Here is a 14179-nt window from a genome sequence, read left to right on the forward strand (position 1 = left end):
GGATAGCGGGGGACTCAGGGGCTATTTAAAGCTGCCTCTGCTGCACCCCGTCCCCGCACCAGCCCTGCACCCCCTGCCCTGCCCACAGCCAGCCCCGTCTCCAGCCAGCCCTGCACCCCCTGCCCACAGCCAGCCTCTGCCGCACCCCCTGCCCTGTCTCCAGGCAACCCCTGCCGCAACCCCCCTGCGGCCCTGCCCAAAGCCAGCCAGCCCCACACACCCCTGTTTCCAGCCAGCCCCGCACCCCTTGCCCTGCCTGCAGCCAGACCCTACCTCCAGTGAGCCCCTGCCCTGCCTCCAGCCAGCCCCATGTCCACTGGTGCCCTGCAGTTCCCAGGGCAGTGACCCTGCACACCTGCTTCAATGAGGAGGGCAGGGAGCAGCTGGGACCCACACATGTGCACACCACTAGCGTGACCAGACAGCAAGTGTGAAAAATCGGGACAGGTGGTGGGGGATAATAGGATCCTATAAGAAAAAGACCCAAAAATCGGGACTGTCCCTATAAAATCAGGACATCTGGTCACCCTAGCACACCCCCAGGGAGTGGCGGGGACCCACACATGTGAAACGGAGCTCATTAATAACTGATCAACAGCATATATGATGCAATGTACTTAATGTATAATTTTATTATTTATACAGTTATGGAAAGTAAATAATACATGGAAGAAATGAAAGGCTTTTTTTTACATTATTTTCTTTGTCATCCCTGCCGGGGCCCCGCCAAAAATGTTTGAATTGGGCCCCGCCCTTCCTAAAGCCGGCCCTGCTGGAGAGAACAGGAGGATTCAGTCAGCAGGGGCTGCCGATCCGTCCCATTCACCAGGGCTGCCATCCTGCGGCTTCAGCATTAGTGGCTGGGGTGACTTGGGGAAAGGTCTCAACCTCCCCACATCCCACTTCACTGCTGCCAGAATCCCTCCTTCCCCCCCCCCCCGCTACAGTCCCCTCCCTACCCAACCTGGGTGGGGCTGGAGAAGAGGGGTCTGAGAACTTGAGCTGTGGATTGGAGGTGGAACAGCTGTCAGGGGCACTGAGGGGGAGGTGGCAGGAGCTCCCCGTACAAGGAGGGGGGTTGCCAGTGGAGGTCACTAGGAAGGACAAGACTCCATCCTGGGGATCAGGAGGGGGAATCCATCCCTCAGAGGTGGGCAGGGGCTGGGTGGAAATGCTGCTGGTTCCAGGGGCCGTTAATCCCCCCTGATTCCTCCGAGGCGTCTGAGTCTCAGACAGGTTCTCGTTCCCTTGCAGCAGGAGGACGTCACGGCCAATGTGATGCGCCAGCTCCGTATCATGCGGCACTTGTGCCAGGTGCCCGAGGCACTGCAGGGCCTGTGCCTCTGCGGCCACCAGCAACTCCCGCTCCCTGCTGCAGGTACTGCTCTGGCTCTCTGTAAATGGGGAGCTAGTGGAAGGGGAAATGGAGCCCCCCGGCACTCACAGAAAGCTGATTATAGAATGAGCCCGAACTGAGAGGCACCATATCCGCCCCCGTAAAGAGCCAGACTTCAGTGGTGATACAGCCCAGCTGGGGTAGCAACAGGATTAAGAACGAGGTAGGAAGTTCAGAGCAGCAAGGAAAGCCTGGAGGGGAACTTGAGAAGAGAGGTTGGAAAAGTGCAGCAAAGAGAAAGGTGCAGACCTAGCTGTTGGGTCCAGGGCCCTGAGCTGCTATCAATGTCAGGGTGGGACTGGGTTCCCCTACCGGCCCCAGAGGAGGCGGCGTACACGCACCTGGAGAGGGTTCCCAAGCCCAGCAAGGGGGCTACAGGCAGAGCAAATGCCCCAGCGATGGCAGAAGGACTTCTGTCTGTGGAAAGACCTCTTTGGACTTTTAGTGTGAGGCAAGCTGGGCTCCAGAAGGGTGGACTAAAGGTGGTGACCTGGCCGGAGTTACCAGGCAGAGAAACTGCCGTGGTGCTGGAGCGACCATGGATGGGGGACGCTAGCCCAGCGAGAGGGCTGTGATGCCATGCCTGGCTGCCGGGGGGCACCTAACGATGAGTAGATTCATTTATGATTGGCATCGTTGGCAGGATTGAGTTCCCCCTGTGATCCGTGAGGGAAGTCTCTCCAGCGGAGCACACTCCCTCTCAAAGCAGGGGGACCGGACATGATTGGTTGTAATTGCCAGCTGTGGGAGGGAGTGTGCAGCAGTGGTTAGTTAAGGGGCCTGGAAATAAGGACTGCTGGGTCTATTGGAGAGTGTCACTAGGAGCAGTGCATAAGATGAGGTGTCCTATCATGTTTACTCAGATCAGATTAGGACATAATAGAATGGCTGAAATAGTTTATTTTATTTGTATTGTATTATTTTGCAATTGTTAAGATCAGCATCTACTTAGCTCAGACTGAAGCATCTTATCTAATTTTTGAGATCTAAGTGTCTCCTCTTTGAGTGCGACGAGACAATTTAACACATTGTGACAAAGAATTTTCATTGCCACTTGTTATGATTTCAAGAAACAAACTGGTTTAGTTTGAATAGGATTTTCGGTCAGAAACGGTTTCAATGAAATTTCCCCACCATCTCGATTCCTGGGCTCTATCTCTGCCTTTCGGGGGGGGGGGGGGGGTTGCTGTCTGTTAGAACTGGAGTCTGATTTGGATAGGGATCGAGACCTCTTCAATGTTTTTAATGAAGTAAATACTAATGGGAATTGTGTGATCATGGGAGATTTTAACTTCCCAGATATAGACTGGAGGACAAGTGCTAGTAATATAATAGGGCTCAGATTTTCCTAGATGTGATAGCTGATGGATTCCTTCACCAAGTAGTTGCTGAACCAACAAGAGGGGATGCCATTTTAGATTTGGTTTTGGTGAGTAGTGAGGATCTCTTAGAAGAAATGGTTGTAGGGGACAGCCTTCATTTGAGCGATCGTGAGCTAATTCAGTTTAAACTAAATGGAAGGGTAAACAAAAATAGATCTGTGACTAGGGTTTTTTTTTTCAAAAGGGCTAACTTTAAAAAATTAAGGAAATTAGTTAGGGAAGTGGATTGGACTGAAGGACTTGTGGAACAGATGGATCAGACTGAACAAGTTCCAAACCTCTCGGAGGCTCTTACCTTCTAAACAGGGACGTCAGTTTTCTAGTAAAATCAGGAAAAAGAAAGGAGAAAACTCAAAAGAGGTTCCTCCTGGCGCTCACGTACGTGACCCCTAATACTCTCTCAGTCCTCAAAGAGAGACCTCGAGAAGGAGACTTGCTGAAGGAAAGCTACAGGGGACTCAGAGGTTTCCCTGGTCCTGAGCCCCTGTCCTGCCTGGCTGATGTCAGCATCTCTCTGTGAGGTCACCACCTTTGACCAATAGGCGGAGGTCCTGCAAAAGGCCTTTGTGATGTCACTGTCACACCCACCCATCCCCTGCAGTGCTAATGTCCTGCCACAGGCCAGACCCTTTGGAGGTTTGAGCTACTCTCTGTGGATCACCCCACTCAATGAGTGTTCATTCTAGGAAGCAAGCCGGCTAGACAGTAAAACAGCAGAGGCTGCTCCCAATGCTACACTCGGTTTCTCAGAAATGAGTAGAATTTATGGGCAGAAGAGACAGTTAGAGCACCTAATCTGATCCCCTACATATCACAGGCCTTTCTGCACCATATGGGGCAGGCAGAGCTCTGCCTGGGCGCAGGGGGAATGGGATGGGGGTAGATCAAGGAAAGAGGGGAGGGGAATGGGTGTGAGGGAAAGAGCTCCTGTCCCAGATGAAGGAATTTGGGGGCAGAGGAAAGGACCCTGCTCCACAGAGAGGGGAGAGGGTTTCTGTGAGTGCCAGGGGGCTCCATTTCCCCTTCCACTAGCTCCCCATTTACAGAGAGCCAGAGCAGTACCTGCAGCAGAGAGCGGGAGTTGCTGGTGTCCTGGGAGGCACAGGCCCTGCAGCTCCTCGGGCACCTGGCGCAAGTGCCGCATGATACGGAGCTGGCGCATCACATTGGCCGTGACGTCCTCCTGCTGCAAGGGAATGAGAACCTGTCTGAGACTCAGACGCCTCCGAGGAATCAGGGGGGATTAACGGCCCCTGGAACCAGCAGCATTTCCACCCAGCCTCTGCCCACCTCTGAGGGATGGATTTCCCCTCCTGACCCCCAGGATGGAGTCTTGTTGTCCTTCCTAGTGACCTCCAGTGGCAACCCCCTTCCTTGTACGGGGAGCTCCTGCCACTTCCCCCTCAGTGCCCCTGACAGCTGTTCCACCTCCAATCCACAGCTCAAGTTCTCAGACCCCTCTCCTCCAGCCCCATGCAGGTTGGGTAGGGAGGGGACTGTAGCGGGGGGGGGGGGCAGGAGGGATTCTGGCAGCAGTGAAGTGGGATGTGGGGAGGTTGAGACCTTTCCCCAAGTCACCCCAGCCAGTAATGCTGAAGCCGCAGGATGGCAGCCCTGGTGAATGGGACGGATCGGCAGCCCCTGCTGACTAGGGTTACCATACGTCCGTTTTTTCCCGGACATGTCCTGCTTTTCGGCAATCAAACCCCCGTCCGGGGGGAATTGCCGAAAAGCCAAACATGTCCGGGAAAATGCTGGCCGGGTACTTCCTCTCCCGCGGCTGCTCTGCTCCGCTCCTCCCCTCTCAGACTTTAAGAGCCGAGCTGCCCGAGCCAGCGCTACTTGCTTCGGGCAGCACCCCCCCTTCCTCCAGACCCCGAGCCGCCGGCCAGGCACTTCCCTTCCCGGGCTCCAGCTGAGCTGCTCCGCTCCTCCCCTCTCAGACTTTAAGAGCCGAGCTGCACGAGCCAGCGCTACCGGGTGGGCGCTTCCCCTCCCGTGCTCCAGCTGCGCTGGGGAAGTGCCGGCCGGGGGCGCAGGGTCTGGGGGCTGCACGGCAAACCGTGAAGCCGGTAGCGCTGTGGCAGCCCTCTCCCCATGGCTGGGAGTGGGAGGGAGGAGGGGGCGGAGTTAGGGCGGGGAAGGAGCGGAGTTGGGGCGGGGCTAGGGGTGGGAAAATGGGCGGGGCCAGGGCCCGTGGAGGGTCCTCTTTTTTTATTTATTAGACATGGTAACCCTACTGCTGACTGAATCCTCCTGTTCTCTCCAGAACGGGTCCAGCCTTGCCAGCAGCAGGGCAAGCGTCCCCTGCCCATGTGCCTCAGCCCTGCCTGGTCAGACGCCATCACCCGTCAGTCCTTGGCCTCCCAGGCTGCCAGTGATGGGAGCAACTCTGGGTGGTGGCTCGGGTGACACAGACACCAGACCACTAGGAATTGGGTGCGGCCCTGTGGGACAGGAGAGTCTCGCAGAGGGCACTTGGGGGACTCTCCTGCCCTTCCCAAGAGCGACAGCACCCTGTCCTAAGAACATAAGTCTGGGATGAGGCAAAGCTTGTCATTAATTAGCCTGGCTAAAGAGCTGGCTGGAGCTGCTCCGGGGACAAGCTGGCTCGCTCCTGCTCATGGAGGTGAATTCATCTCCCTTCCCAGGAGCACCTGCTCTCCCTTTCATTCCCCACCAGGCTTCTTGTGCCAGGCCAGCGAATGGCCACAGGATGGGAATGAGGCCTGGGCCGCGCCCCAATCTCCTGAGTCTAATGCAGCTGCTCACCTTGTCCCCCATCAGCTGCTGGGTTTCCCCCAGGAGGGAGTAGGTGACAGGGAGAGAGACACACACACACACATTTGTCCTTCTGGTTGCAGGGCTTGTGTCCTTCCAATCCCATTGGTGGCTGCACAGTGGGCAGAGTCCTCGCTGCGTGCCCGGCCCAACAGAATTGCAGGGCGTGGTGTGGAACACAGAAAGAGATAGAGAGACTCATCCTCCAGCCGGGGTCAATCTGAGAGAAATTGGCTGGGGTCCCAGTCTCACTCTTCTAGCGGGTGCCATTTCCCAGCTGGGTTCCTTACTCCTCTGGTGCAGCAGCAGCTGGTAGAGCCGGTAAACCCCCTCCCTGGCCTGCCGGCTGATGTCCTTGGCTGGGTCACTGACGGACAGAGCTAGCTGTGCCATGTGGTGACCCATCCTGGGGAATTCCGCTGAGTTCTAATGGACGGGAGAGGGAGAGGGGACTCCATCAGCATTTTCCTGTCAGCTCCCAGTCCCCCCCGGGCCAGGACTCTCCTTCCCCTCAGCCCCTCTGCAGGGCCCTCCATGAGGACTTGCTTCCCCAGCTGCTCCAGGATGACAGGGAGGCATGAACCTGGAGCACAGTCCCCTTAAAAGCCCAGAGTCACCACTTAACTAGGACAAGAAGAACTTGACTCAAGCCAGGCTCACTCTCTGCTCTGACTCTGCCTCCCCAAGAGGAACACTCCTAACCCACAGCCCCTGCAGCAGCAGATCCTACAGCCCGTCGGAGCCAGATCACCTACGCCTGGAGTCAGGAAGCTGGGGTCAGAGGTCACTTACGTCAAACTCAGGGAGGGTGATGGTGAATCTGAGCAGGGCAGTGCTGCTCTTAACGGCCCTGGCTCTCTCTCGCGGCACCGTGGACACGATCTAGTAGTTAATGTGCTGTGGGGAAAGGAGGCATTGCACTGACTGCCCTGACCAAGGATGCCCACTTGGGGCCCGGCTAGGAGGACAGACTGGAAAATGGATCTAAGAGTGAAGGTAAAATTGTCCCCACCTCTCTCATCGGGCTCACCTCCAAGATGTACTGGAGCCTGTCGGTGTCTGGGGACTCTGCCAGCAGGTTCCCCAGCATGGCATCCAGGAGGTCTGGCAAGACCCTAGGCAGATCCTGAAAGCAAGGGAGAGCCATGGGTCAGAGTTAGGGAAAGTGGGGCTACACCTGCCACAGGATGGGAAGTGGGGTCTCTGGGAAACACTGGTGAGACCCCCAAACACATATCCTGGCCTCTCTCATTCACATCCCACTGCAGGCAATTAGCAAGGACTCATGGCAGGATGACAGCTGGCTCTTCAATCCATGACTTTAGCATGATCTACCTGCACTTGGGTGGTGTCCTTCTCCATGCCCAGGGTGAAGACGGCGTGCAGGGCAGCTCGGAGGAGGTGGGTCTCCAGCTCTGGCTCCACGGCAGGTGTCATAGTGCTGGCAAGAGAGAGGAGCCGGTATTAGACTGTGCAGTGCGGGGATGGGACTGGCACCAACACGCAGGTGAAACTGCAGGGAAATAGGCACAGGCTGGCGAGAATGGAAACTGAGGCACCGAGCCAGGGAATGACAAGGCCAAGGTTTCTCAGACAGACAGTGGCAGGGCAGGAATAGCCCCTGTTCCCTGGACCCTGCTGCCCCTCCTGTATCTGATCCTGGGAGTGAGCCTCTCCCCAAAGCCGTTGCAATGTTACTGGAGTGAAAAGAACAGCCCAGCCAGGAGAGAGTGACCCTTCCCCGCACCTCTGCCAGAGGAGCCACCCTTGGGCGGTGACCTGGGAGTGGGAGGGGCAGTGACTCCCAGCCCTGCGCCTGAGTTTCCTATTGACCTGTGGGACTTTGGGTAAGTTGCTCCCCGCTCTAGGCTCTGTCCCCAGCAGTCAAATGGGGATTTCATACTTTCCCACTATTGGAAAGTGCTGGGAGAATCCCCCAGCAAAAGCTGCTCTGACAGTGCTAAGCAGCATCTGACCATTAGAGGTCGGAGCGCACTGCCCAGGAGAAGGAGTGTTTGGTTCTGGGCTGTTGGAGTACGGGCTTGCAACCATCTGTGCACACATATTATACTAATTGCATCTAGACCACATCTCCCTAGTTTGTTTGTGAGAATGTCCTTATTAACACCAAGATGGATCACATCTACTGTTTACTTCACTAGGCCCGTAACCCTGCCAAAGAAGGAGCTAGGATTGGTTTGGAATGATTTGTTCTTGACAAGTCCATGCTCACTAGTCCTAAGAACCAAATTGTCCTGTAGGTGCTGACAAACTGATTGTTTAATAAGGGGTTCCAGTATCTTTCCAGGTATGTTAATGGATGGGAAGACGTTCTTTTTCAGGGATCTCTGACGAGAACTGGGGCACAGCACTTAGTTTGTTGAGGCCATAAAATGGAGACAGGCACCTCTTCTCTTCTCCCAGCACCCCAGATACCTAAAAGGGTGGGACTCACATCCCTCAATGGGCTTAAAAAAGACAATGGTTACAATGTGGCCCCAACCATTTCTGGTTTCTGCAGACTAGATGTTTTAGCAAAGTTTAGAATTCCTTGGTGCTCAACACCGTGAAACTCCCCTTTCTCCTTCACAAAGGGCTTTAACGCCCCTTATCTCACCCAGGCTCTCGACTGCCCAAAGTTGGAGAATTGTCCCTGTTCCCACTGCAGAGCACCCCCCACGACACACACACAGAGTCCTCCTGGTGGTGGGAGGGGAACAGAGGAAAGGACAGAAGACTTAAGAGATGAAGAGAAAGGAGGAAGGGATGGAGGAAAAGGTAAAACAAAAAGAACAAACCCTAATGTCCCCAGTGATTCTAAGGGACAAAATCCCAGGTGAGGAATAAAATTCGACCACCTTAAGCTAGTGTTTTCCATGCCTAGAATTCAGCTGGCGCCAGATGCATCAGACTGAACAGGTTCCAAACCTCTCGGAGGCTCTTACCTTCTAAACAGGGACGTCTGTTTTCTAGTAAAATCAGGAAAAAGAAAAGAGAAAACTCAAAAGAGGTTCCTCCTGGCGCTCATGTACATGAACCTAAATACTCTCTCAGTCCTCAAAGAGAGACCTCGAGAAGGAGACTTGCTGAAGCAAAGCTACAGGGGACTCTGAGGTTTCCCTGGCCCTGCGCCCCTGTCCTGCCTGGCTGATGTCAGCATCTCTCTGTGAGATCACCACCTCCCCAGCACCTTTGACCAATAGGCTGAGGTCCTGCAAAAGGCCTTTGTGATGTCACTGCCACACCCACTCCTCCCCTGCAGTGTTAATGTCCTGCCACAGGGCAGACACTTTGGAGGTTTGAGCTACACAAAGAGGAGATACTTAGATCTCAAAAATTAGATAAGATGTTTCAGTCTGAGCTAAGTAGGTGCTGCTTTTAACAATTGCAACATAATAAAATACAAATAAAATAGACTATTTCAGCCATTCTATTATGTCCTAATCTGATCTGAGTAAACAGGATAGGACACCTCATCTTATGCACTGCTCCTAGTGACACTCTCCAATAGATCCCCATTCTCCACCTGCCGGGAGGTAAATAGGGCGGATTGTTATCCCTACTTGAAAGAGGGAGAAGCTGAGGCTGAGAAAGGAGAATTGACTTGTCTTAGGTCACACAGCCAGTCCGTGGCAGAGTTGGGAATAGGACCCAAGAGCCCTGATTTTCAAACTAACCATCGGATCTTGAATTTCAGACATTGAATGACCTGAATAAAGTGCTCTCAAGTGAGTTCCAGACCAGCAAGAGTTCATAGTAATTATTCAGCAAGTATTTTAGGAGAACTGGAATGTTAGAGAAAATAATGAACTGCAGAGACGCAGCAAAATTTGTCGAACATATGACTGGTTATGACTATTTACTTGGTCTTAAAAGAAAACAACAGGGACCTGAGTCTCCTCCCTGTCAATAACCCCCTGCTCAGCCAATCAGGGTAGAGACCGAGGGGCGGGAGGATGAGGGTTCTCACCAGAGAGCCCAAAGGATGGCCCAGGTCACCGCTGGGGATCACTGTCTGAGCACTATTTCAGCCCCACATTTTTCGGTGGACCTCCCACAATGGGAGTTGTAGAGCAACCCCCATGACACACACACACCCCTCCTGGTGGTGGGAGGGGAACAGGGAAAGGACAAAAGAAGTAAGAGATGAAAAGAAAGGAGGGAGGGATAGAGGAAAAGGTAAAAGAAAAAGGACAAACCTTAATGTCCCCAGAGATTCTAAGGGACAAAATCCCAGGTGGGGAATAAAATTTGGCCACCTTAAGCTAGTGTTTTCCATGCCTAAAATTCAGCTGGAGCCAGATGCAGCAGACTGAACAGGTTCCAAACCTCTCGGAGGCTCTTACCTTCTAAACAGGGACGTCAGATTTCTAATGAAATCAGGAAAAAGAAAGGAGAAAACTCAAACGAGGTTCCTCCTGGTGCTCACATACACGAACCCAAATACTCTCTCAGACCTCAAAGAGAGATCTCGAGAGGAGACTTGCTGAAGCAAAGCCACAGGGGTCTCTGAGGTTTCCTTGGCCCTGCGCCCCTGTCCTGCCTGGCTGATGTCAGCATCCCTCTGTGAGGTCACCACCTCCCCTGCACCTTTGGCCAATAGGCCGAGGTCCTGCAAAAGGCCTTTGTGATGTCACTGCCACACCCACCCCTCCCCTGCAGTGTTAATGTCCTGCCACAGGGCAGACACTTTGGAGGTTTGAGCTACTCTCTGGGGATCACCCCGCTCAATGAGTGTTCATTCTAGGAAGCAAGCCGGCTAGACAGTAAAACATCACAAGCTGCTCCCAATGCTACACTCGGTTTCTCAGAAATGAGTAGACTTTATGGCCAGAAGAGACAGTTAGAGCATCTAATCTGACCCCCTGCATATCACAGGCCTCCTGTCTATCACAATAGCTACTTTTGGGGCAAACACATTCCGGAAAGGCATCTAGTCTTTATTAATGACATCAAGAGATGGAGAATCCACCACTTTCCTTGGTAGCTTCTTCCTGTGTTCAATCATCCTCGCTGTTGAATATTTGTGCCTTATTTGTCATAGGAATTTGTCTCTTTTCACCTTCCAGCCATTGGGTCTTGTTCTGCCTTTCTCTGCTAGACTAGAGAGCCCTTTAATCCCCAGTATTTTCTCTCCATTAAGGCACATCAACACTTCAATGAAGTCCCCTTCAATCTTCTTTTGATAAGCTAAACAGGTTGAGCTCTTTCAATAGCTCACTAGAAGGCATTTTTCTCCAGCCCTCAGAACATTTGGTGGCTCTTTGCTGCCCCAGCTCCAATTTCTAGGACCATCTTTTTCAAAGGAGGACACCAACACTGGAGGCAGTATTCCAATAGCAGTCTCACTGCTGCTGTGTCACCTCCCTATCCTACTCACGGCTCTGCTCCTTCGTCTAATGATGGCTTTAGCCCTGTTCACCACAGCATCACACTGGGAGCTCATGTTGAGTGGCTTCTCCACTCTGGCCCCTAAATCCTTTTCAGAGTCACTGCTTTCCTGGATACACGTCCCCATTCTGGAGGTGTGGCCGGCGTGCCTTGTTGCCACGCATAGGACCTTGCATTGGGCTCTGCTCAAACTTGTTTTCTTTGAATGGGTCCAGCTGGCCGAATGAGCCAGATCGCTCTGTATCACTGCCCTCTCCCCATCAGGAATTACCACTCTGCCTGTATTTTGTCACCCCCCAATCTTATCCGCAGTGATTGTATGTTTTCTCCCAATTCATTGATAACAATTATTTTAAAAAATTAGTCCTTGAGAGCTTCTTCAGACCCTTAGTACCCAGGACCTGCTCCCCACATCACAGTGAGAAATGCTGTCCAGCCCTGCTGGTACATAGGGGATAAGCACAGAACAAACGTACCTTTAGGAGCTGTGTTGTCCATAGGCTCTGAACAACATGTGGGGGTCAGCAGATTACAAACGCACGACAGACCTGTAGTGTAGACAGGTCCCAACTGTGTCTCGGTTTCCCACCCTGTAAAATGGGGAGAACAAACAAAACCTTGATTAGCTCCATTTGATAGCTGGGGAAACCGAGGCACCCAGCGGTGCAGAGACTCGCTCATGGTCCCAAAGCCAGGAATAGAAAACAGTAGATCTGATAGCCAGGCCTGGGACCTAACCCTGGTTTTCCTGGCCTTGCTGCTCTAAGTTTAGTCACAGCCTCCATGTCTTTTCCCCCGTGTCCCTTAACCCCACGTCACTGCAGAAGAGAGATTTTCTGGTAGCCAGCTGGCCCTCCTGCATGTGGATGTCGTTCCAAAAGACATGCTCTGGCTCAGTCCCATGCTATGGTTGGCTGAAGGAACCACTTGGTCACATTCTAGGCCCTGAGTTATACAGGAGGGGCGACTAGATGCACATAATGGTCCTTTCTGACCTGAACCTCTATCAATCGCTACATTTTCTGCTGCTAGGAAGAGAACTCTGGGCCTATTTTCTCTCATTCACTTTCAGTCGGAATAATTTCAATCCAGGCCAAAGGATTTCCTCTTCCATTGTGTCTTCAGCACCTTTGCGAGCAACCAGTTACTGTTACCCACAGGTTTCCAGTTTCAACCTGTCCCAGGGTGAGATGGCCAGGAAAGGGGTTGGAGCTCAACTGCACCTGGCCCAGGTGATGCAGCTCCCTAGGGTGAAGGGAATAAGTGTGGGGGTCACGTGACAAGACGCAGCCTGTGATTAGGACCCAGGCCTGCTGAGAGATAGAAGGGCAGCCTGTGCTCAGCCAGGAGAGAGACCCCAAGGGAAGCAGGCATGGGAGGGGCTTGGAGAGTCCTTTAAAGGTCAGGGACAAGCTGGGAAGGGGCCAGGTTGAGCACTAAGGACCAGGCCCTAGGAGGGAAAGACAGGGCAGTTTAGGAGATGGGGCAGATAGTCCAGTTGGTTTCGGCTCCCAGGACCAGACACCCAGAGGTGAAGGTGATTGTCGGGGCTTCTGTCCTTCTTCCCCAGTGTAGATTTGATAGTGGAGAAGACTGATGCCGTAAGGGGGAAGTGAGTTACCCCAAGGTCACCCAGTGAGTTTATATCACGAATGCATACTCGGAAGGATCCAATAGAAACATGGATTTTCCAGTCTCTTCTTTCTAGGAGTCCCCAGGGCTAAGGTAAAACCCCTGCTGCCCCTCCCCATTCTGCTCACCTCCAAGATGTGCTGGAGTTTGTCTGTGCTGGGGGGTGCTGTCAGCAGGATCGAGAGCTCGTCATCCATGTTCTCGGCGCAGGCCTTGCTCAGAGCCTGCCAGCGGAGGGAGACCAGGGGTCAGGAGCCTGCATTAGCACCCGTGTGCCATTGATCAGGAGCTGGCTGAGGTAAGTGCCGCCTGGCTGGAGCTCGCACCCAGAAACCCTGCCCCAGGTTGGAACCCCCTCCCACACCCAAATTCCCTCCCAGACCTCACACCCGGCACCCCAACCCCCTACCCCAGGTCGGAATCCCCTCCTGTACCCTAATCCCTCCCAGACCCCACACCCCCACCCGTAGGGTTACCATACGTCCGGATTTTCCCGGACATGTCCGGCTTTTGGGGGCTCAAATCCCCGTCCGGGGGGAAAATCGGGAGGTCAGCCGGCCCGCGGGGAGCCGGTCAGCCGGGCCGGCCGGGAGCTGGGTCGGCCGGGCCGGCGGGGAGCCGGGCTGGCGGGGAGCCGGGTCGGCCGGGCCCGCGGGGAGCCGGGCCCGCGGGGAGCTGGGTCGGCCGGGCCCGCGGGGAGCCGGGCCCGCGGGGAGCCGGGTCGGCCGGGCCCGCGGGGAGCCGGGCCGGCGGGGAGCCGGGTCCACCAGGCCCCCGGGGAGCCGGGTCAGCCGGGCCCGCGGGGAGCCGGTCAGCTGGGCCGGCGGGAAGCCGGGCCCGCGGGGGGCCGGGAGCCGGGGGGGTGCGCCGGGCCGCCGGGGGCCGGCAGTGCTGGGCGGGCCGGGGGTGGTCGGCCGGGGCCGGCACCCCAGGGCCCGAGCTGACCCAGGCTGGAAATGCCGGGGGGCCAGCCTGGGCCGCGCCTCCTCCCCCCACACCCCCCCTTACCTGCTTCAGGCTTCCCGCGAATCAAATATTCGCGGGAAGCAGGGGAGGGGGCGGAGACTTTGGGGAGGGGGCGGGGCTGGGGGCGGGGCTGGGGGCGGGGCCGTGGAGTGTCCTCCATTTGGAGGCACAAAATATGGTAACCCTAGGAAAGTGCCCGGCCGGGGACGCAGGGTCCGGAGGCATAGGGGCTGCCCAAAGCCCGAGCGCTACCGGCTTCACGGGTTTGCCGGGCAGCCTCCAGACCCTGCGCCCCCGGCTGGGCTCTTCCCCTCCCGGGGGGAAATCCCCAAAAGCCGGGCATGTCCGGGAAAATCGGGAGGTCAGCCGGCCCGCGGGGAGCCGGTCAGCCGGGCTGGCGGGGAGCCGGGCCGGCGGGGAGCCGGGTCGGCCGGGCCCGCGGGGAGCTGGGTCGGCCGGGCCTGCGGGGAGCCGGGCCCGCGGGGAGCCGGGCCCGCGGGGAGCCGGGTCCGCCGGGCCCGCGGGGAGCCGGGTCAGCCGGGCCCGCGGGGAGCCGGGCAGCTGGGCCGGCGGGGAGCCGGGCCCGCGGGGGGCCGGGAGCCGGGGGGGTGCGCCGGGCCGCCGGGGGCCG

General features: G+C 55.7%; 1 long non-coding RNA gene across 2 annotated transcripts; it reads right to left on the bottom strand.

Moving 5' to 3' along the window:
- Positions 1-609: 609 nt before the first annotated feature.
- On the bottom strand, positions 610-12982 carry LOC135978877 (uncharacterized). 2 transcript variants are annotated; one of them, XR_010596235.1, is made up of 3 exons: positions 12711-12982; positions 11427-11540; positions 610-7000 (listed from the first exon to the last, which is right to left on the bottom strand). It is a non-coding gene; the product is annotated as an uncharacterized LOC135978877 (long non-coding RNA). The 2 variants fall into 2 exon arrangements; XR_010596234.1 differs by lacking the exon at positions 12711-12982 and having other exon boundaries at positions 11427-12004.
- Positions 12983-14179: the final 1197 nt, after the last annotated feature.

Source organism: Chrysemys picta, unplaced genomic scaffold (assembly GCF_011386835.1).
Source record: "Chrysemys picta bellii isolate R12L10 unplaced genomic scaffold, ASM1138683v2 scaf498, whole genome shotgun sequence".
Taxonomy (NCBI): domain Eukaryota; kingdom Metazoa; phylum Chordata; order Testudines; family Emydidae; genus Chrysemys; species Chrysemys picta.